Source organism: Lepisosteus oculatus, chromosome 26 (assembly GCF_040954835.1).
Source record: "Lepisosteus oculatus isolate fLepOcu1 chromosome 26, fLepOcu1.hap2, whole genome shotgun sequence".
NCBI lineage: Eukaryota > Metazoa > Chordata > Actinopteri > Semionotiformes > Lepisosteidae > Lepisosteus > Lepisosteus oculatus.
In genome coordinates, this window is record NC_090721.1 from 6,256,653 (window position 1) to 6,266,130 (window position 9,478).

Below are 9,478 nucleotides of genomic sequence, written 5' to 3' on the forward strand. Positions count from 1 at the left end.
TGGGAGCAGAAAAAGGCTTAAGTATCACAGTGCAGAACCTGCTGCTCTAAAGTTGTGCTCGGCTACTCAGGGCATGTGGCTTGGCCTTAAGAATGCCTACTTCAATCTGCTGCACACCAGTCATCCTCTTCAAAAAATTATTTTTTTTGAAGCATCAATCAAAAATTCAATCAAAACACAAAATGCAATCCAAGGCTACTAGTAGGAATTCTAGTTTGAGAATTTCTTGATTTTCCTTTTTCTAAACAGTTTCAAAACCAACTGCAAGACAAATTAAAATAGACATGGATGGGGCTGACAAAAAAAAGATTTTTTAATTTAAGGAAAATGGTGCAGGATCTAAAAAAATATCTACCTAGTCATGCTCTTAAAAGGTGACTGGATGAGGTCCATTTAAGTTTTATTCGATAAAACGTGCAGAAAAAACAAATGCTTATATATTAAAGCTCACAGGTATCATTTCAAAAACACAAAAGCAGGGTGTTTTATCACTATTGTATTTCTGATTAATTGAGGAAAAAACAGTGTCACGGGTTAATCACCTCAAATTCCTCCATGTGTGATAAAATGCATTTTTAATTCCCAACTCCACTCTGGAAAAGTGTGAAAGTAAGAAACACAAATAAATAGTCTTTACTGAAGCAACGTTTTTCAATATTTCCTGATACATATGTACAAATATGCTAAATAAAGAAATCTTTCCAGGGTAAATCCCAATAGTGTTTTTAAATTAAATCAATGTTGAAATATACCGAGATAGCCTAAACATCCAATTCAGTGTTAACAGCATCTGCACAATAGGTACAAACTTCCTCTCACAAGCCTTTGCACTTGGTGAGAATGAACTAAGTTCAATTCCTTGTAAAAAGCTTTGTTTCTAATTACAAATTTACTACTGCAGCAATGTTAATTTTGCTCCAGACTCATAACATTAGGACCTGATTAACAATGCATCAACAAGAACAATTTACCTGAAGTACCCAACTTAATGTTTTAGATTTAACTCTACACTGTACTTTTGCAGCAAGAAATTAGCCACAAGCCAAACAAAACATAATAAAACAGCACGACTGATTCTAGCAAACCACTTAACTAAGCAAACCCGCCAGGTGCTCTTGTACATTTGAAATAAATGGCACTGGTATGCTGCTATCACTGCAAAAGGCTTAGCTTCCAACTCATCATATCCTGCAACACTGGTGTTTCACTATCAGCATGCACCTTGTTATAACCCACAATACATGGAACCCTTAGCACAGCAGTATTTATAATGAAGGTGGAGAGTATTTACTTAGCAACTGTCTGCTGGTTCACCAGCTTTGGTGAAGTGTCTAGCACTGATTACTTCTTGGTGCTAAAAAAATCTGCGACAGCAGCAGGAGACTGAAAAACGAGTTTTGTGCTTAATACACAGAGCAGACACGTTGCCTGAAGATAAAGGGATTAGAAATGTGCTCTCACACAAGCAGTTCACAAAAGACGTAGTACACATGACATGAGTAGAGTAAAACCAAAGTGTACTAAATTCCTGCAAATGAACTTGCTGAACAGGCCAGGCAAGGAAATGTATTTGAAATGAAAATATGGACATCTTAATTGGAATTTAGAGCTAACACAACAATGATCACAGGCTAATACTCAGGATCCACTCTTAGCTATCAAAAGCCATCATAACATTCTTCAACAGATTAAAAATTGATCTAAAATATAGGATTACAATATTAAACAAAGGGTTTCCAAACCCGTGTAACTTTGCATCTGTACAGATGTAGATTTCCATTTGCAGTGTTTATTGATTTTTAGAAGCACATGACAGTGTAAATATCTCAAATAGAAACGTCACTGTAGCACATTTTCTTATTTCTTGGCTTCAGAAAAGCTGACCGTTTATTTTTTTCCCCATGTCTGAGTGCTCTCCATAAATGTTTCATAATAAGATGGTGTCAGGCATTTCATACTTCATTACTTGAAGAGGTTCAGAACAGATGGGATTACTGTAAACCAGCACTTCCCAAACTGTGTGCTATGGAAAGTTCTCCAATATGTCTGGAAGGCCAGGTTTAAAAAGTGTAGATCAAGAATTCTGTGCAGTAAGAACCCAATATTAAACAGGTTTGTTTAGTGAAACACTCACATTTCACTGTGAAGTTCTAAACAAAGAATTTTGAATATTTCATACAACAGTGTTAAAATCATTTTTTGTGCTGTGGACACTTATGTTTGGGAAGCACTGCTGTAAGCAATCTTACTTGACATTAATCGAAACAGAAAATGTAATGTTACTTAAGCGTGCACTGCTGTCAGGCCTATCTAGGCTTCCTGAAAAGCTCACTACCCACACAGTGCCCACTAGGTTTTATTCTGAGAAATTAAAACACCACAAAACTCCAATGAGGTGTAAACTCTTAGTTTCAAACAACACATTGAATCAAACACCCATAGCTGGCAAAACACCAAAAATATTATGCCAATATTACAACGTATTGAGAAGTAAAGAGAGGCTAAACTGTAGATAGAACCATTTTAAAGAGACTCTGGGACATATTTGTACATATGCCACACTAACAGTTGTTTTTCCCCAATAAAGAAAGAGAAGAAACAAGTATTTCAGTATATCAATTTCCCTACTGGATTAATAAAGTATTATCTATCTATATGAATTAACTAGTTATTAAAAATGCGTAAGCTTTATTTTCATTCAGCATAATGAATATTTTGCATTTCCCATTTCAAAAAGGTTGGTAAAATCAATACGACTATCAATATGACCCAGTCTTATGAAATTTGCATATAGCACAAGCATAACATGGTTTAGGACACATGGCAAAAAAGGCAATTCCTGATGCACTGAATCTAGATGAAGAAAACAGCAGTCAACGTCCACACTTTCTCTCACACACTGATATGCAGTCTCTCAATGGAGCTGCTGTTTATTATGGGATACAAACACTTCAGTGGAAGAGCAGACATAAGATCTCAAAAAGCAAAGTACATCAATTACCTATCAAACGGAAAAAAAAAAACATTTCTGTAATCAGGAAATTCCCTCATCATTGTTGGCCTTCCTCATCACAGGGGAGTTCAAACATGACAAGGAAAATAAGAGGTATAAACTTTGAAGCCTAAATTACAGCTTTATTTCAGAGGGGGAAAAGGCAACTTCTGTTTATAACATTTACAGCCATGAGCCTTAACAGGTGCGAGAGATTTAATAGTACTAAATTCACAATTGTGAAGTAGGAGTTGCCAACACAATTTTAAAATCCTGCAAAATGAGAAAACCACAAGTCAAAGTCACCAGTGGAGCATCGTTTCGAAGGAAGATGCAATTTAAGGGTTGCAGACTCTCAAGGACAGATGGTAGATTGACAATGATGCCGCTGGCCACATATTTGCTAAGCATTATAAACCAAGACCAACCTGAATGTCGGGCAATGCCTGTCCCCTGTGTGAACATTTCTGGCATACACAATGTCCATCTGCAGCAGCAGACAGAAGATTTACTCCAACATCTCAGGACAGAAGGGGTAGAAATATGGGGTAAAAAAAAATGTTTGAAGCCAAGCAAGTAGGCAATTAATTTCCGACCTATGTATTTAAAGCAGTGGAGCTTTACCCATTTCCCCAAAGCACAAAGAATTTCCCCGTATGACATGCTGAGAGTGTCCACTGATAAATGACTACTGCATCAATGAAATATTCTAAATCCTTATGATGTTTCATGTCTTTCAAAAGTAAAATACCACAATCGCAAAAGCAAATCTTTCACACTTTCATCTGTTATCTAAAAATCTCTTGTAAAGAGATTTCAGGCCTTAATATAAATTCTTCATGCTTGCTGAATATTAAATGTATGAAGGACAAAATACAAATGAACTTGAGTTCAAACCTTTTTAATAACAGATTAAATTTCACAAGACCTAACAAACTAAGAAAAATAAGGCACTGGAACAGATTTAGAAAGGTCACAGACACCCAGATTAAACTACCATTCCACTAAAACTGGATGTTTCACCTGCTGGATGCAGTATACAATCTTATTTGTCCCTCTTGAGTGTAGAAATACACTGCTGTGATTTCAATAGCTTCTTCAGCTAGAAGCTGAACTGGCACAGACAACTTCAGCAATATAAAACAAAACTAAATGGAAACTGACACTTGTCAGAAGGTGGTGTATTTATTTTACTTAATCACTTCAGCAGTATTTTGATGGCAAAGCTCTTTCTTAAAACATACTTCCTACCACAGTGTGTAAAATGCTAACTTAATAACAAATCACACACAATTAATACTGGCAATGACAGAACTACATCATTCAGATGACTTCTGCTCAGAATTATCCTAACGCCCAAAAATTCCTTAAAGGCCACTTGAGCAGAATGAACACCCTACAGCTGCACAAACAATTCCATCCAAAACTACCGCCTGCCTGCTGGGTGTCTAAAAGAAAATGGGGATCCGCATTCAGAGCCATTTATTGCAAAAGAAAAGGCTTACTCACGGTTAGAGAACACCCACCACAGCTGCATTTAAGAATGCTTTACAGGAACACTGCAAGAAACAAAATGCCGTCTGAAATAAACAGCCAAGTGTCCTGGATACACTGCAATTCGACTGAGCAAAAGCAACGGGGTCTTGGAGGGAAGTGGCGACACAACAGGCACCTGAGGCCTATGCCAGATCAACCCCATCTTGTGATTCAGGTTAGCTGCAAGGCCAGAATCACCACTCCCTGGGGGAGCCTTAACAATCGATAAATAACGTTATATAAGAACGAAAACAGCAGCCTTGAAAAAGATACCGTATCCTTGTACGTACTACAACCATTCTTCTGGGCTTCTAGTTTTTCCTTCGAAGGTTAAAATGCTCTTTATACACATACAACACACCATCCACATGTGCGAGCACGCATACAGCTGATGGAGGCACTCAAGTCTTATAACATCAATTCGCCATGAGCCACCTCCTGCCTGTTGGGGTTGCATCAGCTGCCGAACAACTCCCAAGGATAGCGGAGCGCTGGCGTCGTCACGGAGAAATAAAGGGACTGAACTGGGAAGCGCATAGCAACGGGTTCGCGGTTTACAGCAAGGACACGGCGAAACCGGCGCCCCAAACGCCAAAATCCCTCCCCCCCCCCTAAAAAAAAATCAAATAAAATCTTAAGGAGCGGTGACTTGTCACTTTCAGGGCAAGGCGTCGCAAGTTGGGAGATCCACCCTGCGGTAAAAGCAAGGCAGGCAGGCAGGCAGGCAGGGAGGGAGGGAAGGAAGGGAAAAAAAAATCCAAGCCCTGTTTTTCTGCTTTCCCTCTCGCTGGAACTGCCGCCTCCTTACTCCACCCAGAGCTGACAAGGGGCAGACATCATGAGGGCCGCGCACAGCCGGATCACGCCGATTGCGAACCAGCAAATAACACAACGGAAAGAAAGCAGCCCCCCCCCCCCAAAAAAAAAAATCGGACTGACCGAACCAACCGGCAACTCCCCCCCACCCCCATCTTCTTCTTACTCATTCAGCTTTTGATTTTTTTTTTTCCGGCGATCGCTCTCGTCTCTTGCTCCACCCTGCCCCCCGATGCCGGTGTTGAGCGTGTTGATCATGGCAGACCGGGAGAGAAAAAAGGATCGTCAAAGGTATCTCCACCAAAAAAAAACAACAATCTATCCCCTCCCCCAACAGTGAAAAAGAAGCGATTGTATCCCTCCCCAGACCGACAGACAGAAATCACGTTTTAGCTCCATACCGGTGTCTTAACAGACCGGCTTGTCCCGGCTCCTTTCCTCCAAACCACTTGTGAATCCCTGCCAAACCCAAGGCTTTTTTTCCACCCTCATCTTCAACTGAAGTCATATTACGCGTCCAAAACTGAACTGTTAACGTCACAAGTGTCATTGCAAAATGCAGCAGCACATAATTGAAGATGCCCGTTGGGTTGGTCCGGCGTTGGGTTGCAGTTAAAATAAAAGTGTGCGTCGATAGAAGCCACCAGCCAAAACAATACAGGCATTCAGGCAGCCCGAATTCAGATGAATATTAGGGAAAAAAACGCACCCTTCCGCACACAAATCCTTCAAGCAGCACCCCCAAAATAATTCGAAAGAATACAAAATTCTCCGCGCAGCAGATGGAAATGAAAAGTTACGATTAAAGGACCGAGCAACATGGGCAAAAAGATCATTTCAAGGTCGGAAAAATGTAACCTGTTTTTAAAGCCGGGCGAACGCAGGGCAGATCTTTTAGCTAGGAGGTTACCCGGGACAACGTAACAGGTTTCTATCATTACAAATGGGCAAAACAATTAAGCCTATTTTGTGAGAAACCCATCGCTTGTACTGGTTGGTCTGGGAGAGGTGTAAAAGCAGACAGGATGGCGATTTTCGCTGGACTGTACACATGCCACGCCGGTATTCAAAACACTTTCTAACAGACCTATCATTTCGATCAAAAATAAGCCCTTCGTTCTCTTTTTTTTTTTACTAACCAAACTCTGAACACTACGTGAATTTGTTAACAGCGTTTGAAGGTCTTTGAAAACGCTGCATTCCTTCAACCAGAAGCAAAATGACAACATCAAATCACCTTCCCATCTGAGCCATCTGCAAGGTTACACCAAATCAGAAGATATTTAAACGCCTCCCTTCAGCCCTGCTGATGAAGTTGGGCTAATTCGCAAATCAATTAAGAATGCATCCTCACGAAAGCCACCAGAAAATGACCTACATTTTAAAAAAGACCAACCACAAACTTCTAAATATGTGTCCTCATCGATTGCAAGTTCCCACCCCTCTTACCGAAGCCCTCAAATTCGAATATACTTTCTGCTGTCACAGAATATTTTTTTTAAAAAAGCATAGAAAACCATAAACAGGAGGCACAAACTCACGTCTTTGGTTAAAAGACTCCGTAAAATACCAGTCGAGCTGAAAAAAAACGCAAGTCAGTGGAAGGACAACTTGTAAAAATGACTGTTTTAATGACTGTTATTTTTTTTTTTCATTTTTCTGCCTTTGCTGTTGCTCTAACGGCCTGGCCGCCATTTTGAGACACAGAAAGGAGGCGCAAAAAAATTGCAGCCACATCGTCATTTTTACCACCTTGTTTTCTTAAACACAAAATCAACACCGGAAGTTAAACCGCACAAATCTTACCGTATTGTCTTTCCTCCTTCTCCTTCGCCGGGTCAGGTACTCATAAAGCACAAGATGGGGAGTATTTTTCGGTACAAAGCGAGGGACTTCGGATTTCACTGGCTATGTCTATCTCCTTGTCTCTCCTCCGATCCTTGTTTTCTGTACCGCATTCGCCTTCGGACGCAGGGCACGCGCACGGACTCGCGTTCGCAGTCTGTTTGACGGAGGCGCGCACGCCCCCCCCCCTCCACCTCCTCCCCCGCACTTCAGCAGCGTCGTTCGTTTTTCGCGGGCACGCGCATCGAACGTCCTCTTCCTTGTTCACGCCCGAGCGCGCCCCGACGTCCCTTACGTCATCAAACTGCTGTGCTGTGGGACCGTAGGGTGTAGGATATTGTGCGCATGACTTTCCGGCTGTAGGGGGGGAAAGGGGGGGTTTGAAGACGTCAGGTCTGACAGCGCTAATTGTCATCAATGAATATATCTCTATTACCTATGTACGCATGACCCGTTCAGATCACTTTATCACTGACAAGTAACTTCGATATACTTTCACTGCTGCAGCAGAGAAATGCATCTTCAGCAGCCGGAGGGAACCTCAGCAAGGGTCGCAGTTATTTATACTTTATGTATTTTATTTCTTCCATCATACATGTCTGTTTCTTATTTCTTAATGGGTTCATGTCGTGTTAAATGTATCGTGTTATGTCTTTTAACTGCCTTGGAAAGTAAATTTCCCTTCTGGGTCTTTAAAGCAAGTACCTTCCTTCCAGAAAAATTAAGTTGCTGGTTTAGCTTATGAAGATGAATCAGTCACATTTTAGCAACTGTTATTGTAAAGAGAACCTATCAAATTAATGTCTAATCTTGTGTTCTTCCACTTGCAGAAATGCACCTTCCTTCTGCTTTCTTCCACAGCAAAGCCCCACACATGAAGCAAAGTTTGCATCCCAGGGCTGCTATACAAAGGCACACCTGTACCCGGGCTAGACAGAGAATATTACTTCCAGCGGCGATAATGCAAAGCCATCTTTGTTATTTGGAAGTGGCTTTAATAAGGAATGCCATTGGTCATCGCTTAATGGCGGGAACAGAAGGATTTGTGTAAAAAGACCAACCCCAAAACAGGCTGAACCTGCAATACACAGATTAACGTCTTGTCTACTATCCTGTTGTCTGTAGGATATAGGAAGGATGGGGTTAGGTGCTGAAGACCTATTCAATGAGGTTTGTACAGGGCAAGCTCCCAGCAGCACAAAGCTGTGGCACAGGTGCTATTCAGGTAAGCACTATACTGTGCTACACACAGGTAATCACACACGGATCCATCAGTGATACCATGTGCCACAACTAGCATATCATCCACAGGTATAAAGACAATCCCAAGTCTTCAGTAAAAAAAAAAAATCACAACTCTATTCCTCTTTAATAGTCTTTTTTTAATTTGCTCATTTGAATACAAAAGCATACATGGACAAAGAAAACAAATGAGATCCAGCTAGCCGCAGAGAAGAGGGACACGGTGACCCCTTGGCCCGAGAAGTCAAAGCACGTGCACCAGGGTACTTGCTCCCTGGCATCCTGCCGTCAGGGGCATCAGTGCGTGTCCGGCCGCAGCAGACGGCAGGCAGTTTTACCAGGCCACGGCTTCCCCTGGTCACTCTATTTCAACTCCAGTACACAGGCCATAGCAGGGACCACACCGGACCGAGTTCCGGTTCATGAGAAGGGGGGAGAGCAAGATCACACTTTCTCATGATAAGGACTGTTCCATTTCAAGACACGCCTTCCATTTCAATGCACAGTGTAGGCCAAAATAAAAAGAAATGAGCCTTTCTGGGTACTAAGACTTGTGTGTATGAAATCCGGACAACACATCAGCATACTAAAACCTCTAGGCTTTTGAGTTTGAGATGAGTAATTGGTAAAGAAAATACAAGCAGGATATGGTAGAACAAGATCAACCTCATTTTTTCCTCAAGAAAAATCTTCCGACACTTACGTTTTCATTACAGCTGCTAGGAACATTTATCAGACCAACTCTAAACTACACAGCTGATAATGCAGTCATTTTTGGTCCTCCTATCCTATTAAATCAAACAATTGGGTGGCTTTTATCACTCTGTAGTTAAATACAGCCAGCATGCCTCTCCAGTGATGACCTGTAAGCTAGACATGTGGATCCCACAACACTGGCTGATGGGGAAAAAATCTACCGTCTGTTTGCTCTTCATTTATAATCATCATTAAAATTACACATTACATACATCATTACTCAATGCTATATCACATGGACGTTTTGGCATCGAGGGAGTTCAGAATCATTCTGTACTATACCCTCCTGCA

General features: G+C 41.2%; 1 protein-coding gene and 1 long non-coding RNA gene across 4 annotated transcripts in view; one reads left to right on the forward strand and one right to left on the reverse strand.

Annotated features, from left to right (window-relative positions):
- pafah1b1a (platelet-activating factor acetylhydrolase 1b, regulatory subunit 1a) overlaps positions 1-7,489 on the reverse strand; it is a 36,338-nt gene extending 28,849 nt beyond the window's left edge. For 2 of the 3 annotated variants that reach the window (XM_015367675.2, XM_015367676.2), the window contains exon 1: positions 7,151-7,489. The gene's annotated coding sequence lies outside the window, so the exon portion shown is untranslated. Of the gene's footprint in view, positions 1-5,745; positions 5,835-7,150 lie in introns of those variants that run through there. The other variant, XM_015367678.2, reaches the window with a different exon arrangement.
- A 188-nt stretch (positions 7,490-7,677) lies between these two features.
- Positions 7,678-8,975, forward strand: LOC107079946 (uncharacterized). Its single transcript, XR_001480843.2, has 2 exons — positions 7,678-7,786; positions 8,020-8,975. It is a non-coding gene; the product is annotated as an uncharacterized lncRNA (long non-coding RNA).
- Positions 8,976-9,478: the final 503 nt, after the last annotated feature.